Here is an 18,999-nt window from a genome sequence, read left to right as displayed (position 1 = left end):
AACTTCTAAAAGAAGACGATCATGCTGTTGAGCTTCACGTACACGCTCAGGTATAGCAGATTAGATAATCATTTGAGTTTCTTTCTGCACAGTGCCAGTAAAGCAAAAAGATATCCCCATCCGATCCAAATCTGAATGTAAGGACATTATTGCTTTAGGTACACCTGTTCTGCTAAGGGTGTCAGCTACCACATTTGCCTTTCCGGGATGATACTGAATTGTCAGATCATAGTCTTTGATTAATTCTAACCATCTTCGCTGTCTCAAATTCAGATCTCTTTGAGTGAAAATGTACTTGAGACTCTTATGATCAGTGAAAATATCACATGACTCACCATACAGGTAATGCCTCCAACTCTTCAAGGCAAAAACCACTGCAGCCAATTCTAAGTCATGAGTGGGATAATTCTGTTCATGAGTTTTCAATTGTCTGGAAGCATATGCAATTACCCGACCTTCTTGCATAAGCACACAGCCAAGTCCGATTCGAGAAGCATCGGTGTAAACTGTGAAACGCTTACCACTCTCGGGCAAAGCCAAAATAGGAGCGTTCACAACCTTATTCTTTAAGGTTTGGAAACTGACCTCACATTCTTCAGTCCATACAAATGGAACGCCTTTTTGAGTAAGTCTAGTCATAGGTTTTGCGATAATGGAGAAATCTTGTACAAAGCGCCGGTAATAGCCAGCGAGTCCAAGAAAACTTCGAATCTTTGTCACATTAGATGGTCTTTGCCATTCTAATATTGCAGGAACATTCTTTGGGTCCACAGTAATACCATGCTGATTAATAACATGACCAAGAAATCCTACTTCTTCGAGCCAAAAGGCACATTTCTTTAGCTTCGCATAAAATTTATTCTTTCAAAGAGCCTCCAACACTAAACTGAGGTGCATCTCATGTTCCTCTTTTGACTTGGAATAAATCAATATATCATCGATGAAAACCACCACAAAGACATCTAGATATTCATGGAGCATCCGGTTCATGGCTTCCATAAAAACAGCAGGGGCATTCGTTAGTCCAAAAGACATAACCACATATTCAAAATGCCCATACCTTGTATTGAAAGCCGTCTTCTCAATATCCTCATCTCGGATTCGCAATTGGTGATAACCCGATTGCAAATCAATCTTCGAAAATATCATAGCACCCCTCAACTAATCGAAAAGATCATCAATACAAGGTAGAGGATATTTGTTTTTGATTGTCACTTGATTAAGCGCCCGATAATCCACACAAAGCCTTTTAGTGCCATCTTTCTTTTCCACAAATAAAACAGGGGCAGCCCAAGGAGACGTACTCGGTCTGATAAATCCCTTAGCAAGGAGTTCATCTAATTGCTTCTTCAATTCCATTTGTTCCATTGGAGCCATTCGGTACGGAGTCTTATAAATAGGTTGTGTACCTGGAATCAACTCAATACGGAAGACTGGTCCTCGTTCAGGAGGTAATCCTGGAAGCTCACTAGGGAACACATCAGGATAACGACACACTACTGGAATATCTTCCACGCGTAGAGTGACATCCTGCCCTTCAACCAATGACCAAAGAGCACCAGATTTCCACATTCATCGGTTAGGGAAAATCCTGCACAACATGGAAAGTGCATATGGCAAGGCCTTCCCTTGGAAAGTAATCTCCCCTCCTTATGGAGCTCGCAAGGTGATGATTTTCAAAGAACAAGAGATAATGGCTTGGTATTGGGCAAGCCAGTCCATACCAAGAATAACATCGAAGGGCTCTAAATTGATCATCACCAAGTTAGCTGTGAATTCCTCATCTCCAATATTTATAACACACCTCGGGCAAACATAAGAACTGGATATAAGATCACTGGGGGAGTTAACTACCACAGATTGCCCAATTTGTTGTACTAATAGTCTCGCTCGTTTAACGAAGTCTACCGAGACAAAGGAAAAGCTAGCTCCAAAATCAAATAAAACATGTGCATCAAAGGAGTCCACGGGTAAGATACCTGTCACCACGTCATTGTGACCTCCGGTCTCAGCACTAGGTAAAGTATATAACCCAGAAGGTGTCTGAGATGAAGAGGTTCCTGCAGTGTGGGAAGAAGATGCCCCAATCACCGGCCATGTCGGTGTAGAAGTTCCCTGAGGAATCATAGGCTAATGTGACCAGTAAGGCCCAGTGGGAACTGTAGAAGGAAGATAATATTGCATTGGTGGAGCCATCGGGCCAGTAATGACTGTAGGAGTAGGAGTAGCAGGTAATACATGTGATGATCCCTTAGATGAAGAAGAAACCCCAGAAGAAGAAGATATTGGTTCCCACCTGATACGACTGTTCGGGTTTCTGCGACATACCACATCCTTGTGGCCTGGACGACCACATACTGAACAGTTCCCCTTCCAAGAACATTCACTCTGGATATGTGAATTACCACACTTGAAGCACACCAAACCAAAACCGGGTTTAACCACTGTACGAAATTGGGTATTGGTGCCTGGAGGATGTATCTAAGAGGGTCCACCACGGTATGGTTGGTGACGTTGTTGTCCCTTGCTTCTTATGGATGGGATCACCAAAATGACTCTTCTGGTCTTTTATGCTGATCTGCTCCCGACATCTTGCGAATATCATCAGTACAAGATTGCTGCAACTCAACACCAGAAGCTTGTTCAACCATAGAGCGAAAATCTATAACAACAAAAGCACCAAGCACATGACGGATAATAGGCTTCAAACGCTGTCTGAAACGTCTGGCCTTCTCTGCATCATCGTGAGCTACATGAGGTACAAAGTGCACAATTTGATTAAAGCCCACTTCATACTCTGCCACTGATTTCTGACCTTGTGTATAATTGTTTAAGTCAATTTGCATTTTATCCAGAAAAGTAGCTGGATAAAATCTCCTCTCAAATTGTCTGACAAACTCAGACCAGGTAAGATCCCCATGGGCAACAGTCCTAGCTGACTGTACACCTCTCCACCAGATTTGGGCTTCTCCCTTCATCAACTGTGTCACATATCTAATCTTGTCTCGAGGCAACACATCAAAAGCATCCAGCTGCATTTCTATATAAGCAAGCCAATCTGCAGCCTGAATCGGAGTCCCTGATCCATCAAAGGAGTCCAATTTCATACTAACCCATTCACGAAGCGTTACCCCACTAGTAGCACCATCTTCAGGTATCTCACATGCCACAATTCTAGCAACAGCAGGAGTATTTGGAACAGCCTGCCTCAATGCTCTTAACTCTTCTTGTATCTCCTTCATAGTGGTCATTAATTCCGCTTGACTGATACTTCCTGGTTGAGAGGACTCAACCTCAGCGGCCGATAACTACGCATCACCATGACCTGGAACTGTTGTACGACTACGACCTGCCTTGTTACCTCGACCACGACCTCGCACCTTTGGCGGCATAGCTACAAACACCACAATGGATAAGTAAGCATGCACTAACTGCAAACATACTTCAAACAAATGAACTAAAGGGAATATAGCGGAACAAGGCATATGAAAAGATATGCAAACCCTTTCCCATCCTACATGTGCAAGTGTGTCAAGTTATTAACTTCTTACCCTAGAACCTAAAGCCTAAGCTCTGATACCAAGCTGTAACACACTACTTTACAACTAAGCATATTTATTCGAAAATAGAAAATTTTGACAGCACTTCCTCTATAGAACGGTATAACTGACCACAACAGAAAGAAACCACAGGCAGACAATATATGATATAACCAACATATATAGAAATTTTCACGACGCTACCAGCGTCTTACCACAACATATACAAAGCAAACGGCAGACCACCAAAAACACAACTTCTAAACACCGGTTGAGTTATCGACATTGTGATGAGGTAGTGCGTGCAACTACCAAGATCCATCCCCAAAATGCACGTCAACATTCTAAACATACCTGTAAAAAATTTAACAGGGGGTGAGACGAGCTCAGCAAGTAACAGCTATGAATATAAACATATCTCACTCAATTCAAGAGTATTAGGGAATAAAACATTCTTCTCACAACGTAAAAAAAACACATGGTTTTAAAGAGAATATCTTTTCAGAAGTATTTGTTGAGAAAGTAACGACAGACTCCAACCCGGTCTCCCACAAAATATGGCATTTAACTCACAGAGTTCTGTATTCTCCAGATATCATAAAAAATGTATGAATGCCATGATGCAACTCCATTTGAGAGCTGGACGATGCCAACTTCTCATGTAACTCCATGTACCGGTACGAATCACGCACGATGGCAGTGATCGGCCTTTATCACCATATGAAGTGCATAAATGCATATGTATGCATGTGAATTGACGTCAATTCTTAATTTCCTTTTGATGACTCGTGATAAAAAAAAATACCACAACTGATTCATGACGACAATGGTACAATCCAAATCAATAAGAATAGCATGGATTTAATTAATCAAATGCAACATCATCCATGATTTGAATGAATTAGAAAATGCCATATACTTCAATTTTATTTGCAAAAGAAGTAAGACATGAATATAAACATAGCACTGAATTACACCCCCACGTTACTTGCCTTTTACCAAAAGCGACAAAGAAATTTCGATTAAGAACGTCCGGAAGTATTACCACCTGCACAGGTATATTATTAGCACTAAAACACATTTAAAACACATAAAATATGAAGCGTCATTCCTACGCCTGAAAACGTCACATATACGCCTATATTTCCGAAAATCGAACAGAAAATTGTATCACATGAAATGATACACTATCTCCAATTTAGAGTCGAATCAAAGTTCTCACTAATTAGACTTTGCTCCGTTGAAAGAAATGAATGTTTCGACTCGGATGTCGTATCTTCGAATCAATAACGATTATCGAAACGAATCGGACTATTGATCACATGAAATGATACGACAGGAATTGATTGATTTGCTCTAACCATAAGCGTCTAGGAATTACTGAAGAATCACCTTCGAAGGATTGACGACGAATCCGACAAAATTACGAAATTTCTAACTTTTCCCTTTTTCTTTCTTTTTTTCTCTCTCTTTCTTCTCTTTTTTCTTTTCTCTTTCTTTTCCTTCTCCTTTTCTTTTCTTTCTCTTTCCTGGCTTTCTTCTTTGGCCGGCTGGCTTGCTCTCTTACGGCGGCTGCGGCGACGCAACAGCGGCTGGCAGTGGCGCACGGTAGCCGACGTGCACGACGGCGCGACGGCGGTGGCCCAGCTCGACGGCAGCGACCCGGTGAGTGGCAGCGATGCGCAGGTGGTGGCGACGGCGGGCCGGCAGCAGAGGCGTGGCGCAGAGGCGACGGGGAGGTGGTTCGGCCGACGACGGCGGCCGGCGGCGCAGCACGGTGAAGAGGGCAGCAGGAGTGCGGAGGTGGGTGGAGCACAGAGCGGCGGCGCAGTGCGCAGGAGAGAGAGAGACGCGAGAGGGAGCGAGAAGGCTCTGGATGGATGGGTCAGGTTGACGACCGACCCATCCGTCGTTTATAAATTTTTTTTTATAAAATCAATGGTTTAGATTTATTAGGCTTGTAATGGGTCATAAAGTGCCCGGAATGGATATATGAATAGCAAAATGGGTTCGTCTCGACGAGATGAACGCAACCACGGTCTCTGATCGTCCATACGAGCAACGGATCAAAAAGTCAACTTTTGGTCAAAATCTTCTCTCTTTTTTTCCTCTCAAAAATATTCAGTATTACAGAATTCGAGGGGTTTTTCCTTCAAAATTCGAGTTTCAATTAGAGTCAAACTTGAGTTTAAAGAAATTCCAAAAAAGAGAAAAAAATAGAGAAAAATAGGAGATTGGGGAGGCCCATGGCCAGTGGGCCGCTACCAGGCCCGTGAGGCCAAGTAGTTCACCAGCTCAGCCTCCATCTCCCTTATCCCTTCAGCTGCCTCAGAGGAGAGGCGGCAGCGATGGTCGTCTACTCCCCGACCTAGTAGGGCATGTCCGCAATAGTGGACAAGGCCGTTGTGTGGGTGGCGGTGGTGGCTCCCAGGGATGCGCCAGACTCGTTATAGATGTGGGGTAGATCTCCTTTCTCTCACATCCCGAATACCCTCATATCTATCTTCTTCCACCTCTGTCCGCCAATTGATCGTGACCATGTTTGCCAGAGCTCTTAGTTATTCTCTTGCGACTTGGTTCCCCTCGTGGTGGTGCCCATGATGTAGTTGGTTTGCCTCCTCGGAGGTGAACCCTATTGCATCATGCACTACCTCATTGACACGGAGCTCTGTCGCAAGCGGTTTGGTTCTAGCTATGTGTGCTAGTCCTTGGTCCTATGGGGCACGCAGTCGAGCTCGCCATTGACCAAGGATTGTGTTGTTGTCAGTGTTGTTTGTGTGCTCACCCTCATGTGTGTTCTGTAGGTGGTGGGGGTGTGCGCGTCCTTGGCTCGCCGTGCGCACTCCGTGATCGTGTTGTGCGTGAGTCCCGTCCTTCATGATTGCGCCATGCAAGCATTGTGTTCGTGGCACTTGCATGTGTGCGCGCTTTGTCCATTGCGATCGTAATGTGTGTGTGCTCTGCTCGCGTTGACCGCATCCTCACATGTTTCCCATGTTTTGGTGCTCAGTGACATCCTCCTTGACTCGGAGTTAGGCCCCTCTCTATTGCAGCAACCTTCTGCTCCTCGGGTGCCAACTTCAGTGTGCTTTATGGTTGGCATAGAAGCATTGTATACCTGGGACTGAACACACTGACGACCTCAGCATAGAGGGGGTGTCTCAGTATTCTGGGATAGTGCACTCCCGTGCCTTGCCATCGGCTTCTTCATTGGAAAGTAAGATCGTTCTCGTTGCCTTTAAAGTTAATTGTAATTTGTCATATCGTGTGCCTATTTTGATGTGTGTTGATATTAGGAGGAATTGCATGCTAGTTTTGGTGGGTTATTTGCTCTATGATGATAGCGGGCTTATGGAGATCGGTGTGACAATAAAATGGCTGTTCTAGAGTGTATTTGTGTAGAATTTCATATTCTAGCATATTGTCTTGTTTATTAGAGACCAATTAATCTTGTTATACATGTTCTTCTAGATTCCATTGAATAATTCTTAAATTATGATAGTTTAATTGCTAAATAATCAAGACTTTGATACATGTTCTTCTAGATTCCATTGAATAATTCTTAAATGATGATAGTTTAATTGCTAAATAATCAAGACTTTGAAGTTGTTAACTACAATCTAGAACACTAGTTTGGTATTGTCATACTGCTCAATGACCTGGATTAGCCTTTGATGTTAGATGCCCACTAAATCGGTAACCGCACTGAAAGATTGCTAATTAAATTAACACATATTGATATGTTTCTTGTGTTGTCCCACCATATGTTGTTGAATGCCACCTATGATATCTTGTTGAATATGAGTAGCGCCTTCCATGCTTTATATTATGTTAAAATACTCATGTTCATGTATGTGATATTATATTATAGCTTTCATATTGTGTTTAAGATGTTTAAATTTGGAATTATTTAATCTAAAAGTTGCTAAAACGTAATTTGAAACTACAACTAGATGGCAAAGGTAATTAAACATGTATGTACTCTTAGGAGTAGTGCCATGCCTACATGTCACCACTGTTAGACAGGATTACATGGGTCCTCTTGCGGCTCACGCCATCAGTTATGATAGATAGCCTTGATCAATTACGACTGGTTAAGATCAGTTATGATTGGCATCAACTCTTTGCACAAGTCATGCCCGACTAGCCTATATATGTAACATATGATCAATCAATCAATCTATTGCGTGAAATTATTCCGCTTTCATGGTATCATATGTTGTTGCTCCTGTGACTGCTTACTTTCGCTAACCCTAGCTGGCAGCCTCTCACCCACCACTAAACCCTAGCCGCCAGCCTCTCGCTTGTCGCTACCCATCCCCCTTTAGATGAGGTCATGGCGGGAGAAGAGGAAGAAGCCATGCAGAGAAGGCTAGTCATGAGGCCGTAGCTACCCACAACGAGCAGGAGGCTACCAAAGCTCACCCTCACCATCGCCCGAGGCGACCACCATTGCTGACGCACAAGTGGTAGCCATCATAAACGTTCGCTCCCTCGTCCACATCATCCTCGACCTCCAATCGCCTAGCTACTCCAAGTGGCGAGGGCTCCTCCTCATCACATTGGGCAAATATGCCCTCTCCAACCATGTCCTCCCCAGCAATGCCTACCCCGATGTTGCGGCTTCAACCTGGATGGATTGCACCATCCTCTCCTGTCACTATGGAACCATCTATGTCGAGCTTTGCAAGATCATGATGACCTCACCTATTTTCATACCTTGAAAGCTAGGTACCTGTTCACATACTCATTCACTAACATAAAACCTTGCTTCAAGTTACGGAATTCCTTCTTCATCATAGTAATAGTACCCGCTGGTACATGGTGGCGACGAAAATCTCTGTTAAATTCCACCCAAGTGACTAACTCATGGTTCTCATGAGCATTACAAAAGATATTCCACTAGTCGATAGCATGACTGGTGAGTTTATGAGCAGCATACAAAACCTTCTCGTGGTCATTGCATTAGGCGATCAACAGCTTCTTCTCAATTGCCTTCAGCCAATCATCAGCAGCAAGGGGTTCAGTGGTGTGGGAGAACGTGGGTGGCTTGGTTCTCATAAACTCCCTCAACTTGTACTTGTTGTGGTGTTGAGGTTGTGTATGAGAAGCATGTTACATAATAGCCACTGCTTAGGCCATCCCTTGCAAAATCTGGGTTTGCATAGCCATGAGTTGCTCTATAGTCATCGGAGGTGGTGGTAGAGATGGGGATGTTACACAGTTGTTACTTCCTCTAGGGTTGTTCCTGGTGTTGACCATTTGGCAAGGGGTAGGGTATAGGTAAGAGGAAAGCACAAAGTTCTAAAGGGAGGTTCTATGGTATAGAGACTTGTTTTATTTAAAACACTTCTTATATTAATTACTTAATATCCTCAGATTATACTTATAAGATGTGAATGCAGATAAGGTGCCAAAAGGTAATCCTGCAACTCACATTTGGCACACACAAGCAATAAGATCCGTAAAAATCAGAACTCTAAAATGACCTAAGCGACACTACTGATCAATCTCTTCTGACTTAATGGGTGTTTCCCTATCAAGTACACATGGTGGGGTTGCAGGTCCTCCATCTGAATCATTGTAAGGGTATTTGGATCCTGAAATTGTGAGAGGCTAGGGACGAGACCTCTTGCTTGGAGGTGAGACTGGTGTAGGGGTAGCATCACGTAGGCGATGACGAAGTCCTATGTTCTCTTCTTCAGCATCTTCCAAGCGGTGGCAAATGGACTTTAACTCCAGCATAGCACCCTTGTAGAGTCAAACTCTGGTATCTGGGCTCGCGGGGCTACGGACAGGGATGTAGCGAAACAATGAGTCCTTTATAGTTGATCCATAGTCTAGGCACACGTGATAGAGAGCTTGGCATGCAACGTCTCATATTCCTTCTTTAAGGCTAGCCCTTCTTGTCTCCCTGGAGTAAGTACACGCAACTCTGAGTTCTTCCTTATGTGCACGGCTTTCATAGATTAAGATGGTGACTTTCCACTTTGTACAGTTGGCTTGCCTTGATCTCTCATACAATGACTTCTTTTGGCCCACGTCTGTGAGCACAGACCAAAGCATCCTTGGTAAAATCCCTTGGCGCAATCTGTTGAGTGGCGAACATCGTTGAGATCCAATGCCATTTGTAGATTTAAGTATAGGGTGGGGTAAGTAAACCGTTAGGAAAAGAGGAAGGTGAGAAGTCTTTGAGCATAGCTTTTAGGTTTTCCAAGTTTTCATGTTTTTAAGTCTAACCATGCTATCTAAGTTTGTGTTCTAGGTCGATATGGCTTTGATATCACCTCTGTCGAGACCAGTCTCACATATATGTTGTACCCAGAAATCAATCCTAACATATAGTGACTTTATAGATGAATATCATTACAATATCACACTTAATTGTCATTAAATCATCTTACAAAAGTGACCTTCGAGAGCCAAATTTCAATAAACTGCAACATAGCTACGTAGTCTCTAATCATTTACGACATCTCCAAAGGCACAATCGACGTAGAACGCATCTTAGAACGAACCATCATCAACGAATTCTTCGATTCCTTCTCCAATCGAGTGTTTGGTGATAGCTTTTTTTTATAGAGTGTGTACATGTCGTACTCAGCAAGTTGTGAGGAAATAATATGCATATGAAGACTTGACAATAGTATGGCAATATGGCTCTTTTGCATAAAATAGCAATGAAGTAAAAGCATTTGAAAAGCATAAGTTAATCAAGTAATAACTGAAAATAAAATAACCATCTCAAAATTTCAACCATCTTAACTTAACCAACCTTCTAACCCCTCAACCAAGGGTCCCACCACCAACGACACATCAATCATAGTTCACACCACTATAATTGACTAAACCAACTAAACCATCAAGTTCTGATCATGTAGCGTTTTTCTTGCCACTTGTAACCATGAGTACAGCTGATTAACTAGTTTTATACTCTGTACAGGTCGTACACTTTACTCACAAGTCATGATTATCCATTGTGCCCATATTTATGTAACACTAGCATGCTTCCAGGGTGTGCGGCTAGAAAATCATTACAAAGACTTTACAATGTCCCTCTCAACATGTGCATAACCGCTAAGGTTTCACTGCCGCATGAATACACCTCAACAACGAAAGTCCCCTCTTACACCAATGGAACATCCTGAAAGTACATCATTATGTTCCACACAACCGAATGGTCTACTCAATGCTAAGGGTATGCAAATTAATTAGCTAGGCTCGTCCCATTCTAGGCTTTTGGTTGTATTGTTTACTAAAAAATATCACTCCATGAACCGGTCCTTATATTTGAGAAAGGCTACCAAATTCCAACCGTACAACATGTACTAGTCTCATCAAATCATTGCTCAAACTCCTATTCCATATGCGACAAAAATTATACTATTATCTTTTATCATTGTTGCATAGGACCATTAACAAGTTTCGTAGATCAATTATCATGATCACCATCCCAAAGAAAGGCTAAGCATCATCTACCTTTCTATAACCCAAAACTATAACCCTGGTGACAAGAATGACAAGAAAAAATTAGGGTAAAACCTAACTCTTGGGATTTTCCCTGATAAATGATTCACATTTGTAAAACGGGGATAAATATGTTTAATAACACAACTTACATTCACTGTACTCAGTTGGGTTTCTAAGTATTGATCCTACAGTTCTTCTAACTCCTCTGGAATGTTAGTGTTTACTCGCAAACATAAGCGAAAAGGCAACATATAAACACTAAGATAGAAAAAAAACCAAATATCACACAACAAATATCATCACACATAAGATCAAACTTTTTCGAACAATCCGATAAAAGAATGGGTCAAATCAAAACTATAGTTAATAAGTTATAGCTTTTGAAAAATTAAAATAGGACAAAAAGATTATCTACATATCAAATTATATTGCTAGAAATTTTTTAGAATTTTTTCGGAGTCATTTATGATTTTCTGGTATAGGTAAGCCCACCCCAAATCCCCAAACTCATAATTCTTGTAAAATATAGTTTAATTTTATTTGACCGAGACATTTGAAACATCTCAATCGATTAAGATGTAGCAAAAAAAAAATTACTAGCTAAGTGTGGTCACTTATCTAGTACAGGGGAAATGCCTACAAATGCATCAGTTTCTTGATACGAATCTCATAAAAGACTGTACATCTTATATATATACATGTCACATGTTTGATGTATAATTGTGAAGCCACAAAACCACTTGGTTGGGCCTGCCATTCTCTTGCTAGTCAATAATCAATCGTGTCGTGAACGAGCGTGTAGCTTGATAGTGTGCTTGCTGGTTGCGCGTTCGGGTTGGGAGCTCGACTCCCGGCTCTCACACTCGCGCCCGAGTTTAGTCTAGGCTTAGGCTAGAGTACACATGTGCGTGCTCGTACACTGAGAATCTAGAGTTCTCCAATCTATTGTTAGCGTGTGGTTAGGACGTGCATGCATGTGTGTGCGTATGATGTAAGTATAGTGTGTGTAAGTTATGTACATCCTCGTTGTACCCTATAAACAAATATAATCAATCGTGTCACTCACTAACTTTTGCTCCTTTCAGTTCATGATGAGTTTTTTTTTTAAGACTATGGCGAGCTAGAACTCCAGTCGAGTCTGTAGGAAACATGCCCTTAGGTTGATTGCCTAAATTACATAAGGGCGTGTATGTGATTTTGGTGATTAATGACAATATAGTCAATAAGACTAACATGTTTGTCAAGTATATGCTTTAGTAGGTCTCATGGATGCAACAAAAGAGAAGTCACCGAAGCCGGAACAAAGAAAGGAATGAATTGGACTTGTTCCATGAATTTTGATGTGATCAAATGGGTTGGATTTCTGTATAATTTTGTAGAGTTCTTCACAAGCTTTCAATAGAGCCCAAGATCATCAAAATCGGAGTTCGGAGCGAAAAGTTATGCCCAAAATACAAAATGCAGTTGTGCTGAAATTTGCCTCACTGGATTATCCGGTGCTCACAATGAATTTTGATGTGATCAAATGGGATAGATTTTTGTATAATCTTGTAGATCTATTCACAAGCTTTCAATAGAGCCCAAGATCATCAAAATCGGAGTTTGGAGCGAAAAGTTATGCCCAAAATACAGTTGTGCTGAAATTTGCCTCACAGGATAATCCGGTGCTCAAAATCAACATAACTCCGGTGCTTCAGAGGAATATCCGGTGCTCAAATCAACATAACTCCGGTGCTCAAATCAACATAAGTCCGGTGCCTCACAGGATAATCCGGTGCTCACAAAATGAACTTACCGGACTAATTTTTGCAGAGAGCTCCAAAATGAACTTATGCGCATAGGATAATCCGGTGCTTTTGTCCGGTGTTAACTAACTCATCACAGGATAATCCGGTGCTCACAAAATGAACTCACCGGACTAATTTTTGCAGAGAGCTCCAAAATAAACTTATGGGCATAGGATAATCCGGTGCTTTTGTCCGGTGTTAACTAACTCATCACAGGATAATCCGGTGCTCACAGTTGAGTTTGAGTGGGTTCCAACGGCTAGTTTCTTTGATGTACTCACAGGATAATCCGGTGCTTGTACTACTATCATCACAGGATTATCCGGTGCTCACAATTTTCTGAGCCGTTGGGGCAACGGCTAGTTGGCGGGTTTGAGGCTATAAATACTCCTCCACTCAGTCATTTGAAGTGGTTGGAGTCCAGAGAAGTTCATGTACACTTGAGAAGACATCCAAGCCACCAAAGTGCTTAAGTGATCAAATCCAAGGTGATTAAGCACACCATTAGAGAGTGATTAGTGCTTGTAGGCGTAGAGAGAGTGTAGCTAGTTGATAGCTGCATAGAGAGTGGATCAAGGAGTGATCCTAATTTGTACCAAGTGGTACGCCGGCACCTTGGAGTCTTGGTGACTCGCCAGTAAGCTTGTTGACCCTCCGACTTGGTGTGGAGAGGCGGCAAGGTATTTGTGCGGGGACGCGGAGACCCTTGCCTTTGTGGCTCAAGCTCCGAAGTGATCACGGCGGCGAGGAACCGGAAGAGAGGCTAGTGGTGGGACCTTGCCTTGGTGGTTTGGTGGCTCATCCGGGTAGAGGCCTTGTCTTTGTGACTTTGTGGCTCAAAGGCCGTGACCGGGTGCCGACCGGGAGCATATCCTTTGTGGAGCTCCAACGTGGACTAGGGGTGGCATTCATGCCATCGAAACCACGGGATAAAAATCCTTGTGCCGAGTTTGTTCTCTCTACCCTCTTTACACTTCCGCATTTACATTCTTGCAATTTACCTTACTAGATAGGTTGCAAGTTTCCTTAATCGTTAGAGTAGACACGCTAGATAAACCTAGAGCACATTTAGATAGAAATTGATATAGGTTTATCTTGTGTTATTTTTTTGAGCCGGTTTAGTTCTAAGTGTCCTAATTCACCCCCCCCCCTCTTAGGACGTCACCGATCCTTACAAGTGGTATAAGAGCCTCGTGCTCTTAAATTGGGCTTAACCGCCTAGAGTTGTGACGTCCGGGGTTGGGATGGATTTCCATAGCGCTCCACTTTTCGATGGCACAAATTTTCCCCGTTGGAAGGTTCTAATGTCTTGTTATTTGCAAGCCCGGGGATTAGATATTTGGAGAGTCACTGAGGAAGGGATGAGGCAACGCATCACCAACAAGGAGAGACAATTAAATGCATTGGCGAAGAGTATCCTTTTATCATCTTTATGCACCGATGCATTTAATCGTGTTTATTCTCTCACCAATGCGCATGATATTTGGACTAGTCTCAATGAAATACATGAGGGCACAGAGGATGTGCGCAATGAGAAATATCATGTGCTTGTTACTAAGCTCAATGGCCTCAAGCAACTATCCTATGAAAGTGCTAATGATATGTATTCTCGTTTGAATATTCTTATGAATGAGATCAATGGGTTAGGTTTGACGCCAATTGAAGACGATCAAGTGGTGAGAAGAATACTTCAAGCTCTTCTTCCAAAGTACAAGTTGATAGTCTCCATCATCTATGACAACAATGACATCAAGAGGATGACTCCAAGTCAAGTGCTAGGCAAGATCACCGTCCATGAGATGACCATGAACATGGAGGTGGAAGCCTCTACCTCATCCAACACCAAGAATCTTGCTCTCACAAGCAAGCAAGCTCAATGTCAACACATGAAGGCAAGGATGAGGAGGCAAGAGCAAGAGTCAAGCTCAAGCGAAGATGATGGTGATCAAGATGAAGAGAGCGAAGAAGAGGATGATCAAAGCACATCAAGTGATGAAGAATTGGATCCCAAGATGGCTAAGCTCTTCTCGCAAATAGAGAAGAACATGAAGAGGATCAACGCCAAGATTGATCATCCAATCTCCATTCAAGACATGATCAAAACAATGGATCATATCAAGAAAGAGAAAAATAAGAAGATCAAGAAGAGGGAGACAAGGAGTAGAGCCAAAGCTTTTGCAAGCATGGGAAGATGGGTGAGTGAAGATGAAGATTCAAGCTCAAATGATGAGAGCCTCACCATCCTCTACCCCAAGAGAAGCTCTTCCTCAAAGTCATCATCACGCAAGTCTTCACACAAGTGCCTCATGGCCAAAAGTATGGATAAAGATGTAAGTGATGATGAATCCGATGAGGATTCCCCCTCCTATGATGAACTCCTTCAATTGATAAATGAGCAACAAAGGGCCATTAAGAAACAATCAAATGAGCTTAAGAAATTCAATGCACTTAATGACATCCATGCTACATTTGTTTCTAATTATGATCAATTATTGTGCAAATTCAATTTGCTAAACAAGGAGCATGAAGAGCTTAAGGCTAAGTGCATTGAATCTCAAACTAAGACCCCTTTGAAGCAATCTACCTCTCTCTTTAATTACAATCCTAAGGTAGATGCTTTCACTTCTTGTAATGATTTAATTGCTTTATCATGCTCACCCCTTTGCAATGAGATGTGTGTTGAGAATTTTGTTGTAGAAACATCTAACAACCTCATTGCAAAAGAAAATGTTAAGCTCAAGCAAGAAGTGGAAAAGCTCAAGGAAGACTTGGCAAGATTGAAGGGCAAAGGACATGTCCAACCTCCTCAAGATAACCATGCATTCATGGTGAAGAAGCTTGCGGAGGGGTCAACCGTGACATGCTTCAAATGCCATTTGGAAGGCCACAAGTCCTTCAAATGCAAGCAAGTGAAGAAGGAGACCAAGGAGAAGAAGAAGATGGCTAACCTCTTAAACAAAGCCTCCAACTTCTACACCAAGCCCAACTACAAGCTCAAGTCTAAGAACAACCTCTACAAGCTTAAGAAGAAGGAAAATGGTAAGGTGGTTGCACACAAGGTTGGGAGAAGAGATTGGGGGAGGAACCAATCCATTTGGGTACCCAAAGAAGTCATCACCAACATGAAGGGGCCCTAATCAGTTTGGGTTCCAAAGAAGACTTGAAGTCCGAAGCGGCTGCGGGGATTTGGAGACTTGGCTCACAAGATGAAGATGAAGCTCAAGCAATGAAGCCAAATGTACAAGATGGGCACATTGATGAAGATCATAATCATCATATACCCAAATCCCCATCCAAAGGTGAAAGGTACCATATGTTAATTTCTTTCAATTTGTACCTTTGCCTTGTCTAGGATTGCATGTGCTTAATTCAATTTATTGCAATGCCTAGTGTAAGTTTTCATATGGTAGGTTGCTTGTGTTTATCTTTAATCTATGAGCAACCTACATAGTTTATTAGTTGTAGGTTTAATCAATGGCACTAGTTTTCATTTGATATCTTTTTATGTGCCATACGTCCAATCTATAGGATAAATCCTCATTGTTATCAATAACAAGTGCATATATCCCTCACAAGTATTCAACACTTGTATACACATATTTAGGGGGAGTATATCCTATGGGTTGTGATTTTGAGACTAACATGTGTTGCAAGTTGTATCTTTTGTAGTCTCATGGAGAAGTCAATAAGTCCCCGGAGGTATGTTATGCGCATACTTTTCATTTGGTATCATTGCCAATCCGGTTGTTCATTTAAGCTACCTCCATACATAATATGGTTTAAACTTTCCATCTTCTATATTATCTAGTTTTGCATATGTCTTTCTCTTATCATATGTATGCACACATATAGGGAGAGTTTAAATCATATTACGTGAGTTTCATGAATTGTGATCCATATGCTTTCTTTGCATTGAATTGGTACCATCTCCTTGATTTGATTTCCTTCAATTGGTATCATTTTCTTTTATTGGATCATGATTTGTGAAACTCTCTCCCATGTGTTCTAATGTTTTCCCTTGAGTTCAACATGTGCATATAGCCTTTTTGGGAGATTGTTGACAAAGGGGGAGAATTATGGTGACCAAAGCAAGAGACAAATCAAATTCAAGTTGCAAGTGTTGACAAAGGGGGAGAAGAAGGAACAAGAAACAACTTGAGGCATCTAGGTTGACAAAGAGAAGAAGCTCTTGCATGGGCCATCCAAAGGAGATAGTGGCGATGGAAAAAGGGGGAGCCACAACAAAGGGGGACTTAATGGTAAGAATATGCATCCAAGCAATGTGGTAAGGCATTTTACCTTTTACAATTAGTTTACATTTGTTATCTTTTATTATTTTCCACTTGTTTTGGTTGTGTTGTCATCAATCATCAAAAAGGGGGAGATTGTAGGAAACATGCCCTTAGGTTGATTGCCTAAATTACATAAGGGCATGTATGTAATTTTGGTGATTAATGACAACATAGTCAATAAGACTAACATGTTTGTCAAGTATATGCTTTAGTAGGTCTCATGGATGCAACAAAAGAGAAGTCACCGAAGTCGGAACAAAGAAAGGAATGAATTGGACTTGTTCCATGAATTTTGATGTGATCAAATGGGTTGTATTTCTGTATAATTTTGTAGAGTTCTTCACAAGCTTTCAATAGAGCTCAAGATCATCAAAATCGGAGTTCGGAGCGAAAAGTTATGCCCAAAATACAAAATGCAGTTGTGCTGAAATTTGCCTCACCGGATTATCCGGTGCTCACAATGAATTTTGATGTGATCAAATGGGATAGATTTTTGTATAATCTTGTAGATCTATTCACAAGCTTTCAATAGAGCCCAAGATCATCAAAATCGGAGTTTGGAGCGAAAAGTTATGCCCAAAATACAGTTGTGCTGAAATTTGCCTCACAGGATAATCCGGTGCTCAAAATCAACATAACTCCGGTGCTTCAGAGGAATATCCGGTGCTCAAATCAACATAACTCCGGTGCTCAAATCAACATAAGTCCGGTGCCTCACAGGATAATCCGGTGCTCACAAAATGAACTCACCGGACTAATTTTTGCAGAGAGCTCCAAAATGAACTTATGGGCATAGGATAGTCCAGTGCTTTTGTCCGGTGTTAACTAACTCATCACAGGATAATCCGGTGCTCACAAAATGAACTCACCGGACTAATTTTTGCAGAGAGCTCCAAAATGAACTTATGGGCATAGGATAATCCGGTGCTTTTGTCCGGTGTTAACTAACTCATCACAGGATAATCCGGTGCTCACAGTTGAGTTTGAGTGGGTTCCAACGGCTAGTTTCTCTGATGTACTCACAGGATAATCCGGTGCTTGTACTACTATCATCACAGGATTATCCGGTGCTCACAATTTTCTGAGCCGTTGGGGCAACAGCTAGTTGGCGGGTTTGAGGCTATAAATACTCCTCCACTCAGTCATTTGAAGTGGCTGGAGTCTAGAGAAGTTCATGTACACTTGAGAAGACATCCAAGCCACCAAAGTGCTTAAGTGATCAAATCCAAGGCGATTAAGCACACCATTAGAGAGTGATTAGTGCTTGTAGGCGTAGAGAGAGTGTAGCTAGTTGATAGCTGCATAGAGAGTGGATCAAGGAGTGATCCTAATTTGTACCAAGTGGTACGCCGGCACCTTGGAGTCTTGGTGACTCGCCGGTAAGCTTGTTGACCCTCCGACTTGGTGTGGAGAGGCGGCAAGGTATTTGTGCGGGGACGCGGAGACCCTTGCCTTTGTGGCTCAAGCTCCGAAGTGATCACGGCGGCGAGGAACCGGAAGAGAGGCTAGTGGTGGGACCTTGCCTTGGTGGTTTGGTGGCTCATCCGGGTAGAGGCCTTGTCTTTGTGACTTTGTGGCTCAAAGGCCGTGACCGGGTGCCGACCGGGAGCATATCCTTTGTGGAGCTCCAACGTGGACTAGGGGTGGCATTCATGCCATCGAAACCACGGGATAAAAATCCTTGTGCCGAGTTTGTTCTCTCTACCCTCTTTACACTTCCGCATTTACATTCTTGCAATTTACCTTACTAGATAGGTTGCAAGTTTCCTTAATCGTTAGAGTAGACACGCTAGATAAACCTAGAGCACATTTAGATAGAAATTGATATAGGTTTATCTTGTGTTATTTTTTTGAGCCGGTTTAGTTCTAAGTGTCCTAATTCACCCCCCCCCCTCTTAGGACGTCACCGAT

This window comes from Phragmites australis, chromosome 2 (assembly GCF_958298935.1).
Source record: "Phragmites australis chromosome 2, lpPhrAust1.1, whole genome shotgun sequence".
NCBI classification, from domain to species: Eukaryota; Viridiplantae; Streptophyta; class Magnoliopsida; order Poales; family Poaceae; genus Phragmites; species Phragmites australis.
This window is presented reverse-complemented; position numbering follows the sequence as displayed.